Below are 12,234 nucleotides of genomic sequence, written 5' to 3' on the forward strand. Positions count from 1 at the left end.
TATGAAGCCATAATTCATGATGGTAGCCGCTCACTTTATTATGAGGGGCATAGCTATACCAATCATATTGGAGTAAGTGGGTATTATCTAAGAGCTTTGAGTCTTGCACCTCTAAGGGTACGTGGACTCTAGCCCATGAGATGTACACTCTCCTAACACCCTCTCTCAAATCATGGGTGATTAGTACAATACAATATACAATTATATGGACTTATCAGAGTACATATAGTAATGACACTCAGACAGGACCGTGGATACCCAAGCTGTGGATGATTAAGCCACCACCAAGGTGCCTAAGAAACACATTGATGTTGATATTGATCCTACCAATCCCTGAAGATAAAAAGTAGTCATAGTTGTTATGGGCATGGCAAGTACTCTTTGAGAGTGAGGAGATTGCTTTCAGAACTTACAAAAGAAGAACTTGAAAGAAAAATTGAACTAAAACTTGATTTTGAGATAACTGGATTACAAGAGAATGCTCACAAGAGCGTGGCTTGATTGCAAGACAAGAACTGGAAGAGGACTTACCTTGCAAGAGCCTCACAATTGGTATTGGTAAGACTAAAGGGCTTATAGCCCATGATACCTTTTTATATTATAGTCTAGGAAGGTTAAGAGAGGGACACATGTCGTTATAAGACGATGCTACATAGCATGACATGCACGTTGACACATGGGATGCTGATATTAACGATGGCATTAGCGATGATACAGATGTCTTCTAGAATGTTCTAGAATCTTTTAGAAACTAAATGGAACTAAGGGCTATCCTAGCTTGCATACGAACCAAGGGTTGCCCTTGCTTGAGCGTCTGTTACATTATCCCTCTTCTAGCAGTGAGTTTCATGAGGCATGGTGGTGTGCTTTTGAATAGACCTTGGCTTGGTTGGGTGTTGAAGATGAAATTCATGAACATTAACACAAGCTCTTTGAAGATGTGAAGTTGGTTCCCATGTTCGTTCTCTTGTATCATAGCCCTTCTAATGGACAAGATATTGTAATTTGCCTCTTGAAATTCTTAAATCCAAGATTTTGTCCACTTCATATTTTCAATGATATTTAATTATGATCGGAGACAATGGCTTTGGTATTCTTTTAGGGATACTAGATGTATGACATGGCTCCATGAAACATGGTATATAGGATGGATTTTCATGGACTGGGGAAGTTGGAGATAATAGGTGATTGGATTTACTTGGCCAAGAATCTTGAAGAGCCCAAGTTGTTGATAATCCAATTTTTGGAAGGGACAAGAAGAACATAGATCACATTGTAGAAGCCAAACTTGATCTCCAATCTTGAATGATGGGTGTTGTATGCGAAGCTTATCTGCATTTCTTGTATGTTTCTCTTGAGCTTGTTTAATCTATGCTTGCAGGGTCTATAGTACCTGGATTTTTCTCTTGCAATCTTATATGATTGTCTATCTAAGGAAACAAAATCTACTATGGGAAAATACAAGATTCACTATGAGAAAGATACAATGAAAATTTCTTCAAAATAATCTATCAAAGTTGTTGTTGATAGCGGAAGCATCTTTTTCATTCATTAATTGATTTTGATGGTTATCATTTTGCACTTGTGTTCTTTTCCTGTGAAAATATTCACTGGCCATGTGCCTAATCTTACCACAATAATGATATGTGACCCGATCCTTGTTGTTGATGTTGAATCCTCTTCCACGTCCTTTTGCTCCATAAGTTCCTTTGGTGTACAAGAGATTGTCCTTTGAGATTATTTCTTTTACTTACTTGTTTTTAAGTTTACTTTCTCCATCAAGTAGAGAATGCTCAATGTCTTTGAGTGAGATATTAGGGACATTACTTAGGGTAGATACAAGGTTCTCATATGGTTTTTGATTTACACTTGCTAGTAGCACTGCTATGGCTTCATCCTTATTTGTGTTTTTTTTAAAAGTTGCAAGTTGAGCTTTTAGACTCTTAAACTTGTTAATGTGTATGGTCATAGAAGAACTGTTCTTTTTATCTAGCTTATAGAATCGCATGAGTAATTTTACTTTTGAGTTTTTAGCTCAAGTTCCAAAGATCCTGTCGAGCTCATCCCATGCTTTTTTTGCATCTTTGATGCTGGAGATATGGTGCAATACATCATCAGATAGTCCCCAAGCAATGATGCTTAGAGCCTTGTTGTTCATCTTTTTCCACTCTTTTGTCTTGAACTAGACTTCTTCAACGAACCCATCTTCATCATCTTCCTTTTTGCTATCTGCATCTCCTATATCATCCTCAAATAGATCCTAGAGGTCTTTCCTCATGAGATGGTATGTTGTTTTTTCTTTCTAGGCGTGAAAGCCTTCACCATTGAATTTGGCTATTTGCTCAAGTTCAGACATTTGAAGGAGATCTTACTGCAAGTATATTCGGGCAGTGTCTATCCTTTTACAATGAGATTGAGGCTTACAAGGGATTTAATCAATTGGGCATTCCACATTAAAATCTTCAAGTTTGTAATTGCAAGAACTGAAGTAAAACAAGCAAATGAGTTGTTCTTGGATGTGTCAAGAAATAGAAGTGCCAAGAAGCACTAAAATGAGTATCAAAAGATACTATGCTTTGAAGAACTTGATGTTGTTGGATGATTTCTTCCCTCCTAACTAATTTGAAGTGCTGGGAACTGAGTGGAGTACCAGATCAGAGTGCCAAATGGCTATGGCTTTTTGTTTAGGATTTTAGGACAAGGGCTTGGTTTTTCATCGATTGTAGCTCACATAGATGACCATTTTGAAAACCCTTTGAGTGGGAGAGAGCTTAGGTATGGAGCTTTAGTTGCCTTATGAACTCGGCGAGAATCTCATTGCGTGTAGGGAGAGCAGGCTGTGATGACGAATTCTTGTAATGCTGAGCTCAAAGTAGGGCTATGTTGATGTTTAAAGTGACAGGAAGTTGCCCCCTAAGTAGAGCAAGAGGTCCACAGAAGAAAGTTCAGTGAGATATGCCCTAGTTTGAGAGAGATGAAAGCTCCAAGCAGGGTAGATTCAGGCTAGCTATGGCTGCCATGAAGGAAAGAGTGGAGTTGGAGTGAGAAATGAACTCATGAGTTGACAAACAATGAGCTTACCAGACATGAAGAGGAGTTGAAGGAAAGTTTGATAAGATTAGCCATGCTCACCATGGCTCTGATACCATGTTAGAATGCATGGATCTAGAGCATGGCTATGGTGGATGGAAGAGAAAGAGAAGACTTATGAGATAACATAGACAAGAAGGATTGATTGTTACACAAGTGAACTAGGTTCCAAGATGAAAGCTTGGACTCATAAACACAATCTTGTGTGTGTAGCAATGACACTGGGACTGAAGGAACAAAAAATATAATGACATTGTATTGAAATAAGAACCAAGTACATGCTTATGTAGCCTTTGGGTTGCTCCACTCTCGTCACTGTGCTTATGGGATACGGAGCATCTCTTCTTGAAGTATATATCATTTATCATATCTTTCAACACATATGGTGTCGATATACTTGTTCCGGGAAGAGCCTTGTTGACCCTTCTCCATTGAGACTCTTGGTTGTTGGGATGAAGTGTCATTTTTGTAGATTGATCAATCATCACTAAGATAGAATCATACCCTTTGGAAGAAGGTAGTTTAATAATGAAGTCCATGGATAAGGATAAGCATGGCTTACTTGAATAGGTAATGGTTGAAAAAGGCCATGAGGTCAATGATGAGAGACGTGTCCTTGACTAGTTTCTACATTTGTGGCCACCAAAAATCCCTTGAAACCAGCTTGATTGTCTTGTTAACCCTAAAATGCTTCGTTAAGGGGAGATGATGTCTTGTCTTGAGTATATCCACTTGCAAAGGACCGGGAGGAATGTAGAGGAGTTCTTTATAATAGAGCAGCCCATCAATGGCTTGAAAATCCCTTTGAGTTTGTTCTTGGCCTTGATGTAATTGCCTCCTTATGTTCTTGGCGAATGAATCTTTTGTTTTTTTGCAAATAAAATGTGGCTGATTATATTACTCAAAAAAACTTATTACAACGGAGTGCTCATGCTCAACAAACTAGCTGGAGCTGATGAAAGTCACAAGTCCATCATATATACAAGCCTCTCAAGGCGGTCTGGGGGGGATGGGGGCAAGAAGCCATGGAGGGGGGGTGTATCGCCATCTGGGGCTGCCTGCTTGCATCACGAAAAACAGGTCTTGGCCGCCCCAAGTGCGCATGAAATGACCTCGGAGCTCCTGACGAGCCCTGGATTCGCCCTGCACTTGATCCCATCGGCCGCGGAGAGAGTGGATGATGGAGGTCTAGAGTTCTGCTAAAGTCGCCTGTATTGAAAGTCTCTCTCCGCTGAAAGCCTCCTGATATCATGTACTCCAGGAACCTCGGTGGCTTCTTGGCGACTGCTGTGGCTGGCCATAGCCACTCTCACTCTCACAGGTCCCACTCCAACTCATCAAGCGGCCTGCCCTCCAAGATCCAGAGGCACCACTCCTTGAGCTCCTGCCAGAAGATAAAAGGGTCCAACCGCCATATCTTCCCCTGAAGGCCAATCACTCGGATTCTCTTTTATGAGAGGACAGCTAACCCCTCATCCTGCTGCCCTCTGTCAGGGGCTAGACGCCCTCCCTCCTGTATGCTGAAGAAGGTCCTAGGTGGAGCGTCGCCCACTCTACGTGCCAAATTTAAAGCATGGCGAAATGCTTCGAATTTCTCACGAGGTAGAGCTTTGGTGAAGATGTGGTGGTAGGACAATAGACAAGGCTGATATCACCTGCATGTAGCCTCTCTCTGACAAAGTGATAATGTATCTCAATGTGTTTCGTGTGTACTTGAAACACTGGGTTCCGTGCCACTGCAATGGCACTCTGATTGTCAGTGAACAAAGGAGTAGGCTCCGTAACAGATGCATCTAGATCAGCAAGCAACCGTCTAATCCATACGCATTCAATTGTGGTAGTGAAAGCTGCCTTGTATTCAGCTTCACATGACGATGTGGCAACAGTGGACTGTTTCTTGCTAAACCAAGATATGCAAAACGAGCCAAGAAAGAAACAATTGCCACTAGTGGAGTGACGTGAATCATAATCACCAGCCCAATCAGAATCATTGTAAGTATGTAACTGCAGTGGTCCCCCTTGGCATAAAGCAATCCAAGAGATCTAGTACCCTGCAAGTAACGGAAGACACACTTAACAGCTTGCCAATGTGACATGCGTGGCTGATGCATATATCTGCTCAGGGCTGAAACTGCAAACTGTATGTCTGGCCTAGTATTGCATAAGTAAATAAGACATTCAACTGCTGGAGCATATGTGTGTCTATCAAACAAATCACTGTCATCATGTAATGATAGTTTAAGTCCAGGTTCCATTGGTGTATAAATTGGTTTGCAATCCTGTAAGCCAAACTTCTCAAGAAGTTTACCAATGTATCTTGACTGTGATAACCCAATACCTCTAGCATCATGTATGAATTGAATGCCCAAGCAATAATGTAAAGACCCCAAGTCTGACATGTTAAAAGTTTGCTGCAAATTTTGTTTAAATGCTGAAATTTGATCAGCATATGTCCCTGTAAGCAAGAGATCATCAACATAAAGACAAATGATCAGCATGGATCCCCCCTCTTTACATACGTAAAGGGTAGACTCAGATGAGCTGTTTATGAACCCTTGGCTAAGCAAGAAAGCATCTATCTTTTCATACCAAGCTCTAGGAGCTTGTTTCAAACCATACAAAGCTTTTTTCAGCTTGTATACCAAGTGTTCCAAGCCCTCAACTGCAAAACCAATGGGCTGTTGTACATATACTTCCTCATGAATTTCCCCATGTAAAAATGTAGTTTTAATATCCAATTGATGCACAGTCCATCCATAATGAGCAGCCAAAGCAACCATAGACCTGATGGTCGTCATACGGGAGGTAGGAGCAAATGTCTCCTCATAGTCAATGCCTTTTTTCTGTGCATAGCCTTTAGCTACAAGCCTTGCCTTGTATTTGTCAATGGATCCATCTGCATTCCGTTTCAGCTTGTAGACCCATTTTGTTCCAATGGCTTTCTTCCCAAATGGCAAAGACACCAAATCCCATGTTTGATTCTTAGTGATAGAATCCAATTCAGCTTGCATTGCTGCCATCCAATGCACACTTTGTTGTGCATCTTCAAAACATTCAGGCTCCTCATCATCGAAGGTGCTTACTGCCATAACGAACTCCATGGTATGTGCAGTATCATACATACGAGCTTGTCTTCTAGTACGACCAGCCATGGGTGCATCCAAATGACTATCTTTCATAGTCTGTAAATACCATCTAGGCATTTGTCTTGCCTCGTGACTGTGCATAAGCTCTTGCTGAATTTCAGTTTCAGCACTTTGCTGAATATTCAGATCAGCCAATGGCTGATTTTCTGTATTTTCAAAAGGAGCAGCTGGCTGAATAGTGAGTTCACTTGCTGAAACTCCAGCTGAATCACCAAATGTAATGGGTAGCAGCCCTTCAAATACATCACGGGCAGCCTGATATGTATCTAAACCAGCCAGGGACAATTCTGATTTTTCATCAAATAGTACATCCCTACTGACAAACACCTTTTTAGAAACAGGATCATAGAGTCTGTAGCCTTTGCTCTCACTGCTATATCCCATAAAAATGCATTTAATAGCCTTGTTATCCAACTTTTTCCTGAGTACCTTTGGAATATGTGCATATGCAAGGCACTCAAAGATACGAAAGTGTCCAACAGAAGGTTTCCGGCTGTTCCAAGCCTCAAAAGGTGTAATTTTCTTCAATGCTTTGGTGGGGCATCTGCTCAAAACATGGCAAGCACACATGACAGCTTCCATCCAGAAACTGTGAGGGAAGCTCTTTGCCTTCAGCATACATCTGGCCATCTCCATGAGTGACCGATTCTCTCTCTCTGCAACCCCATTCTGCTGTGGAGTATAAGCAGTAGTGTACTGATGGACAATGCCCTTCAAAAAAGAATTCAGCATAGAGGACATGTATTCCCCCCCTCGGTCCGAACGGAGAGTCTTAATTTTACAAACTAGACTGGTTTTCAGCAAGTGCAAGAAAAGCCAAGAATGCATCATACACTTCTGACTTTTTGACCAAAGAGTAGACCCAGCAAAATCATGTAAAGTCATCAATAAAAGTCACAAAATAGTAACATCCTCCCAATGACTTTGTCTGCATAGGTCCACATACATCTGAATGCACTAATTGCAACCTAGATGCCAAGTACGCTGACTGATCAACTGAAAGAGCATCCAACTCGTATAACCCATGACATAAAGTGCCTGTTAAGACCAAAGTCATGTGTTCTTTGTCTCTCACCATGCATCGGTCATCATCAAATGTGACCTGCAATCCACAATGTGCCAAAGAAGAGATAGAGAGCAAATTCTTCTTTATGCCTGGCACAAATAAAGCATCCTGTAGGTGGAGAATAGAGCCATCAATGGCTGTGAGCACAATCTCCCCAATATCTCTAACAGGGTATGATGCATTATTGGGACACTGTACAGACTTGCCATTTGGAGCTGCATGAATAGATGCAAATAAATCTCTGCGAGATGTAATATGTTTAGAAGCACCACTATCAAAAAACCAAGTGCCCGCATCCTCAGTAGAGCTAAATGCTCGATCTGCCCAAGAGGTGTCATAACTGCATGTGTAAAAACAATAGTCCCTGTCTGCAACAAAGGACGCAGACTATGTAGCAGTGGAAGGAGCATCAGAAACAGGCATTCTTGACTCCTTTTTCTTCTCTTTGGCAATGCGCTTTCTGCACTCAGTGATATAGTGTCCTGGTTTCTTGCAATAATGGCATTTTCCCTTTTTGGCTTGCATGCCCCCTTGTCTTTTGTTTGCCTGGGATGTGCCAGAAGTCCCAGAACTCTGCGGAGCATTCTTCACTTGGTTGCCTTTGCCCTTTTGTCTAGCCATAAAAGCTTGCTCAGAGGCTACCACTATTCCTTCGTGTTTGCTCCTCCTCTGGAAGCAAACTGACTAACTGAAGAAAAGTGATTGGTTGCGCGGCAATCCTCATGGTGAGGTTTAAGGCCGTATGAAAAGCCAAGTACGAAGGAGGTAATGAGTTCAAAGTGGTGGATATCATATGTGTATCCAAATAGTACTCATCAACATTCATGAGTTGCTCTCGCAAGTCTTGAATTTTGTTCAAGTGATCCTGAATAGAATCACCTTCATCTATTTTCAATGTCTCTAGCTCTTTCTTTAGGAAAGAGGTGCGAGTCTCATTCTTGCTTGCAAACATTTGCTTCAAAGTTAGCCAAGCTTCTCGTGAAGAAGCTGCTGAACGAATGTGGGGGATGATTGACCGCTGAACTGCCAATGCAATCAGCGACAAAGCCTGTGCATCCCGTGTATCCCATGCTTTTTGAGCTGCTGTTCTTTGGGGAAGTGGCTGAAGTGGAGCAGGCTGAGGTGCCCGTGGTGCACGTCCTCTTGGAGGAGGAGTAGCTGGAGCCACAACTCCAGGTCGAGCTTCTTCTCCACTGACATAATCCCAAAGATTTTTGGCCACAAGTACATTCTTCATCATGAAGGACCAAAGTGAATAGTTATTTCCATCCAATGTGTCCTCCTTGGATACATAGGTGAAAACATCTCCTCCTTGATTTGCCATGATTTTTCAATTACCGAAAATGCAAGAGAGAAATGTCGAAGCAGAACTTCACAGGAAATTTGAAAATTTTCAGAAATTGCAGGAAATAAGTTTCTGCAATTAGTGTACAAAGGTGCACTCTGTCAAAACTGTCTGTTATGCACGCAGTCCAACGTGCAATCAGTGTTCAGAAACACTGTACCTGCAAAATCCCCAAAATTGCTTGCCCCAGATTTGTTCAAAACAGTCTATCAATGACTGTGATTGCAGTACATATGCCAATATTCTCAGAAAACATAAAAGCCCCAAAAATTTTTGATGACTGTGTCTAGAAATTGCATTTAATGTGTCCTAGACACGTTTTTGAATGCTGTGCCTGGGCCGTGGGAACCCTCTCTTCCAGAAATTAATTCTGGTAGAAAAAAAATGTACTTTTTTTTAACAATTTACCTTGGAAATGACGAATTGCGCTGATGACAGGCGGGAGTGGTCAATGTTGCTGATGTGAGGGCAAACGGCTGGTCGTCGCAGGCGAGTTGACGCATGTGTCAGGTGGCAGATGTCAAACGGGCCTTTGCATTCAGGCGGCGCTCGACTGACCTGGCGGGTGACGGGCACAGGGGGCGGCTGTGGGACGAAACGGCACAAAGGGCGCTCGACTGACTTGGCGGGTGACGTGATACCAACGGGCACAGGGGGTGGCTGTGGGACGAAACGACGCAAATGGCGCAGGGAGAGGCAAGCGCCTGAGGTCCAAGCAGGTGGGTGTTCGTTGGCGGTGCTCCCAACAAAGTGACGGGCTCAGACCAGGGCAGTGGCAGCAGAGAATAAGTAGTGCAAGCATGGCAACGCTGCTGGCACATGGAAAGGCTGCAGAGGACGGGCAGCTTTGGCACTTGCGTGCAGGGTAAAGGTAGGAGCTGCCGCTGAGTCTGGGCACTGTTGTGGTGGACCTGTCTGGTGCAGGACGACCTGGCTGACGAGCTCCTCTGTTGACTGGTGCTGGTTGGGAGATGAGCAGAACAGAGCTTAGCTGAGCTGAACGGAACGGAACCTCTGCTGAACAGAGCCAATGCTGCTCTGATACCAAATGTGAGAGTGGAGGTCAGGATCGAAGCTCAGCACAGAAAACAGTAGACAGTAAAGAGTGAAGCACGACACCCAATGCAATAGACTGAAAAGAGTGTAAAATTGAAAGTACAAGGTACAACCCTTAAACCTTAGGGTTGTAGGGGGGTGTTCACACCCGAACACGGTAAGTGCCCGTAAGTGTGTGTCATAAGCACATACGAAATAATACCATAAGTCTGGGGGAAAAAACCTCTCCTACCGAGAGTAAAAAATGCCCCAATGTCCTATTGATCACCGACACTCCGATGTGAGCATAGGCGTAAGTGAGGCGTGAGTGAAATATCCAACAGATGAGAATGGGTGTTGAGGTGAAGGCTTGCTTTAACCTTTGAAAAGCTTGTTTGTCCTTCTAATTCTATATAAACTTGTTCTTTCCAGCTAGGTTGGTTAGAGGGGTAGCAACATGAGAGTACTCCTTTATAAAGATTTGATTAAAATTTGCAAATCCAAAAAAGCATTGAATATCTCGCATAAATAAAGGTGTCTCCCATTCTAGAAGAGTTTGTACCTTCTTAGGGTACATAGAAATTCTCTTCTTAAAAATGACATACCCCAAAAACTCAACTTCAATTTGATAGAAAGAACACTTTTTTAGCTTTGCATACAAGCTTACTTCCCGCAATTTATTTAAGACTATTTTGACATGATGCTCATGTTCCTATCGGTTCTTGGAAAAGATCAAGATTTCATCCAAGTAGATCACAATAAAGTCGTCCAAGTATTCTTGAAAGATATCATTCATCATATATTGAAAAATTGTTGGAGCATTCGTGAGGCCAAATGGCCTAACAATATATTCAAAATGCCTATACCTTGTGCGAAAAGTTGTCTTCCATTCATCACCTTCCTTTATCTTGATAAGATTGTAAGTGCCACGAAGATCGATCTTGGTGAGGACTTTGGCTTTCCCAAGTCGTTCAAGGAGTTTAGGAATCAAAGGAAGAGGGTAGGGATTCTTGATAGTAATCTCATTGACTTTTATAATCCACACATATACAGAGGGATCCATCTTTTTTCTTGATGAATAGAAATGGAGCACCTGTTGGAGATTTTAAATGACGTATGTATCCCTTGGCAAGATTCTCATCAATATATTTCCTAAGCTCTGCTAATTCATCTTGGGATAGCTTATAGATAGGGCCGAAAGGAGATTGAGCTCTTTCTTGTCTATTACATAATCACAAGGTTGGTGTTTTGGTGCATATCCGTATTCTTCTTTTCAAAACACATCCTTTAACTCTGCATATTGAGTTGGAGGGGGTGTGTTTGAGCTTTCATCCTTTGGCTTCTCCATTGGAATTGCATAAATAAAAAAGGATGGATTCTTCTTTGCTTGACGCATGAATATCTTTGCCCCAATGTATATTGTTTGAGAATTCTTCCTTTTATTATTTTGCATTGACCTTGTTCAACCTTTCTAGATCTCCAGCTGATTTCAGATTTATGTAATTCTAGCCAAGGTAGCCCAATAACAATGGGAGAATTGGGGCAATGGATGATGTTGAAGGCTATATCTAATACAAGACTCCTTAGGGTAACTTTTATGGATTGAGTCTTATACTTGATGTCTCTCAAGCAAGAGATCAACTATCAATTACTTTTGCACATACCAGCTTTGCTTTCCTTAGAAGCTATATACTATGCTGCTTTGCAAATTTCTGGTCTATGAAGCATGTTGTGGCTCTAGAGTCCAACAAAGCTTGTCCATTTTTTTGTCTTCCCTCCAAGTGAATCTTTATTGGTAACATAAAGCTAAATGTTGGATTTGTAAATAAAAAGAGATTTTTTTTTTTGGGGGGGGGGGTTTCTTGAAGCTTTGTCTAGCCATATGGTCGCTACTAAGACTGGACGTCGATGTTTCTCGACAATGATGGAGTAGTGGTACCATGAATTCTCATTCTTTCTTTGTTAGGACAATATTTAGCTATGTGTCCTGATTGGCTGCAATACATGCATAATCCATTAATGCACTGCCTTTGTTTTTCTCGAATTGTTAATGGCTTGAATCCTGTCATATCAATTTGCATAGGCTCTATCTCAAATACTAGGTTTTCTTGGTTGGTTGGGTCTTTAAAAGTCTTCATCCTGCTTTATTCAAGGTGGCTTATCGACGTCTTTCTTGTCTTCTCAAATAGGCAGTTGTCATATTCAATTGCTTGAGAGAGGAATTCAATAAGTGTATGCACATTTGGCATAGTAAGCAGAGAGAGTTATACCTGAGAGGAGTTTCTACAAGGCCGACTCGAAAAGCATTATTTGGATAACAATCTGGATGTATATGTATAAACAATCGTACCTGCTAGAGGAAACCTCTGAATTTTGATCTTGTGGCATCAAATTTCTCTAGAAGACTAACCTTTGGTTCTTCCTTATGTTGATTATGAAGGTTGGTAGTAGCTAATGGACATCTGGCTTGATGTAGGCTTATCTCTTGAATTTCTTAAAGTTGTCGTTGTAGGCCTTGTACAGCTAAGCCCAAAACTTGTGGTTGCTTTGTT

The 12,234-nt window shown here is 41.7% G+C and overlaps 1 protein-coding gene and 1 pseudogene across 1 annotated transcript in view; one reads left to right on the forward strand and one right to left on the reverse strand.

Moving 5' to 3' along the window:
- LOC148029128 (uncharacterized) overlaps positions 1-12,234 on the forward strand; it is a 241,234-nt gene that overhangs the window by 1,001 nt on the left and 227,999 nt on the right. The gene's annotated exons all lie outside the window — the stretch shown is intronic.
- LOC148029129 (uncharacterized) lies at positions 834-6,242 on the reverse strand (annotated as a pseudogene).

The sequence above is a fragment of the Lygodium microphyllum genome, chromosome 11 (genome assembly GCF_053477565.2).
Source record: "Lygodium microphyllum isolate KBCC chromosome 11, Lygodium_microphyllum_v1.1.10, whole genome shotgun sequence".
Taxonomy (NCBI): domain Eukaryota; kingdom Viridiplantae; phylum Streptophyta; class Polypodiopsida; order Schizaeales; family Lygodiaceae; genus Lygodium; species Lygodium microphyllum.